Source organism: Wasmannia auropunctata, unplaced genomic scaffold (assembly GCF_000956235.1).
Source record: "Wasmannia auropunctata unplaced genomic scaffold, wasmannia.A_1.0 LD336078.1, whole genome shotgun sequence".
NCBI lineage: Eukaryota > Metazoa > Arthropoda > Insecta > Hymenoptera > Formicidae > Wasmannia > Wasmannia auropunctata.
In genome coordinates this window covers 1,075,213-1,079,229 of record NW_012026812.1, presented here as the reverse complement: position 1 = coordinate 1,079,229, position 4,017 = coordinate 1,075,213, and positions in this window count along the sequence as shown.

The following is a 4,017-nucleotide window of genomic DNA, read 5'->3' as shown; positions in this document are numbered from 1 at the left end:
ATATATATATATATTTTTTTTTTTTTTATAAAAAGGATATTGCGGGATTTGAACCCAATCCGTCATGGATGAAAAAATATGATTATATATGTATATCGTCAAAAAATTGAAATGAGACAAGAAACATTAAAGGTAAAAATAAGTTGCTTATAAGTATATACTATATGCATATTGCATGATCGTGTGCAGCTTGGAATTAATTGCACTAAAATACAAATATCTGAAATAATATGTCTCACAACATGTCAGTTACTGAAATTGACATAATCATTACTCATAAAAAAAGGTATTAATTCTGCTTTAAATTGATTTTTAATTTTGATTGCGCAGCATGAGAATACAAGAGTTTTTTCTACGTTTTTTGTCCATGTTTCTATTTCAACAAATTCAATATTAATTCTTAAGAGGCTGCTAAAGTGTCGAAATAATAATTATAATGTATTGTAATCTATTTCCTCAGGAATTACAAGTAATTGCGATGAATGACGAAGCTCCAAATGAAACTGAAAACGTCGGTTTATCACCTATAAATAATAACAATGTTCCAAAAGGATCCATGCCGACTGAAAAAACGAAAGCGTGGTCCATCGTATACTTTGAAAGTGATGAAGAAGACTGCGTAGATGGTTTCAACGATCTTATCCCGTCATCGTGGATTGCAATACAAGGATCATTATGTTGGTACCCGATGAACGAACACAAAAGTACCATTCAAAAATTGGTGAAGCAGTGCACAACAGCCAATGCGGATTGGAATTGCTTTGCTATAAGAAAAATAGAAGAAAGCATTGGTGAATTTTACAATAAGATAATGTTTCTAATATAATACAATTTTGTACTCTTTCTACTGTATAACATATAATATTGCAGAAAACTACGATCGGGGCATGAAAATGCCTATAAAGTTAACAAAAAATCCAAATGCGTCTTTACATTCAGATCTGGAAGAGAAGGGTAAAGGCAAACGGTTGAAAAAAACAACCAACAGGTTCGACAGTGAAGTAGACAAAGAAAGCACTCATAAAAGACACGGGAAAAAACAGACGTTACCGCCCATTCCAAAATTGTCATTGCCTGATCCAAAAAATGTTGCAACTGATAATCTGGTAATCCACAAACGCCAAGCATTATCTTTGAATAATGAGTGCGGCGTATCGCAAGAGCCGTCTAAAGAAAAGAAGTCCTTTAATGAGAACGTAATAGAACAGCCACTATCAAAGTCTAAAAATACAAAATCGAGAATGGACAGAAATGAAGAAACTGTCCAAAATAAGGGATGTAAAATGCCTCAAAAAATAAAACACAAATGCGCGTACGCTGAAGATAGAGAAGCAACATTACATTCTGCAGCCGATGCAATTTGTTATCTCAATGGTATGTTTAATAAATGTCGTATTCGATTAGCTTTTCATTTTTACTCTCTTGCTAATAGTATTAATCAAATCATTCCGCTTTCGGCTGAAGTGGCATCGTGCAAATTATTATTGAAGAAAGTAGATAAAAATTTGGAAAGTTTTATAGAAACTGTGCAAGAAGCACCAATGAGGCCGCAACCCGAGGAAGCTAACAAGTCTTCTATCTCTATCTTGGATGAGTTACCACTTAAAAATGTAGAAGATTTACACACAATAGAAAGGAAGCTAAAACATGACGTTACTTTTAAGTCAAAATTGATAGGATATTTTTTTATCTTAGCGCTGCATTCTCTTATAGGTGTTTTATTATACTCTCTGAAAAGAAGTCTCTGAAAATTATTTTTGGAAAATATTGTTAAAATCAATCTAAATTAATTTTTAAAAATTTTTCAAAAAAATGTGTCAGAAAACCTTCTAAAAATTTCTTAATAAATAATGAATAGATAATATCTGTAATATATCTGAATGAATATCTGTAGATATAGCAAAAGTAGAGAACAGTTATTCAATAGTCCAATAGTAATCCAATCCATCATCCAATAGTAATCAAAGGACAGTACTATCGGTTCACTACTATATAATCTTTATTATATCGTCTTTTTTAGATAGAAAAATAAATGTTTTTATGGTTGATCCTTTCTGCTAGACTAGCAAATCCACAATTTTGATACAATCTAAATAGCGTTTTACTCAGAAAAGATAACACTTTTGTAATTGTTGTAATTTTGGCCAGTGTAATAAAAAACAATATATATTTATCTGATAGAAATCACGGGACAATGGAATGGTGTTGTTAAGAATGAGCTATAATTTATTTATACAATTTTTTAGATCAGTGCTCTTCATTTGCAAGTAATCGGTGAACCTGATAAAAAACAGGTTACCTCGATACTCCGGATGATTTTCGATGACAATTTAGCAAGCGCTTTCAATTGGAAAGGACAAAGAGGAACAAAGAAAAAATTGTCCAACCGTCGAATTGCAAAAACAATGATCGGTAAAATTTTATTATCTCATAGTTAGAATCTATTCCAATAAATTAAGGGTGCTATAGGCAATCAGATAGCTAGAAATATACAATTTTTTTTACATTAGTTGGAAAGAAATAAACGCAAAGCCTTAACTTTTTTTGTTATCCAATACTTATTTAAAAATTTAATAATTAAAATACAAAAATTTCTTTCAGCTTATTGTATTTTCAAAATTTCGAACTGATTACCGGTGGAATCTAAAAAAAATAGAAACAAATTTTTAAAATAGTTGCTAGAAAACAGTGATGTTTCATAGAAAAATACCTTTAATTTTTGTGTTTAAAAAACAATCATTTTTTCATTAGACTTTTTATATATTTGAATTGATGTTCCATGGGGAAATAATGACACATATTTTGAACATACTGATTATTTCTCAAATCGATCTGACCTTTCGCTTTCTTCATAACCGTTTCAAAATAAAGAGACAACATTTTGAGAAAAACTCGTTAAAATTTTTAAACAGTTAATATGTCTATTTAATAGCTCTTTTTGAAACCAACATCTCATGTTTTTATCGTTTTTATTTAAACTCGATCCCTTTGAGATTCCGTCAATTTCACATCGAACAAAGCTTTGAAAAGCGATGACATTATATCGCCTTTTTCAGATAGAAAAATAAATATTATTATGCGCCGCTTGATACTTTCTGCTAAATTAGCAAATCCACAATTTTGAAAATATTGATATAACCGAAATAGCATTTTATTCAAAATAAAAAATAACACTTTTGGAAAATGGAAAAAACTAAATTTGATTTTTGATTGCCTATAGCCCTGTTGATGCAGTTGAGTTTTCAAAGAAATACATTTATTGTGTGCTCTTACATTATATATTTTTTTAGAGGTAGTAGCTAAAGATTGTCCACAAGTAAATGATAAAATTTTTGGACGGTATGCAGGTCCTTGGTTGGCACAAGCCACTTTTTGTTTGAAAAAGTAAATATTAACTATTTCTTCTTTTTGAAACTAATACATTTTTTTAAATTTTATAATTGTTTCAATTTCTTTCATTATCAGACATACCAAAAGTAATACCGAAGAACACACACATAATAACTCTGACAATAGTGCCGTTAAAGAAAGCGAATCGAGTGACAACAGTGTGGAAGAGACACAGAAGGAAGGAAAAAAATAAAATGTCCAAAAAAGATAACTATATTAGATATATAATTGTTTTTAAATATTTTATATATTATGTTTTTATATATATTATTCTTATATATTACGTTTCTTTCAATTTTCAAGAAATATAAGTCACGCAAAATGTTTATCACTAACAAGGAGATGCCACGAACTGTAAAATACGGAATGAGATGAGCCATAGCCCATTCGAAAGGGGGGGTTGCGTGTACTAACACGGTAAAAGGGTTAGCGTAAATGAGCTTTGGTTTCTGAGAAAATTGCAAGTAAAGTTGGTCGTCCGATCAGCTGTGCGGTAAGTACCCGAACCGTGAGTTGGTAAGCAGGAAAGCGGCGTAGCAGAGCAGACTGAGGCGCGCGGTGTTCTTTTACTTCGCGGCCGACGAGAGTTCGCGTCCTCGCAGTGTACTAAATTTTTTTTTATGTAAA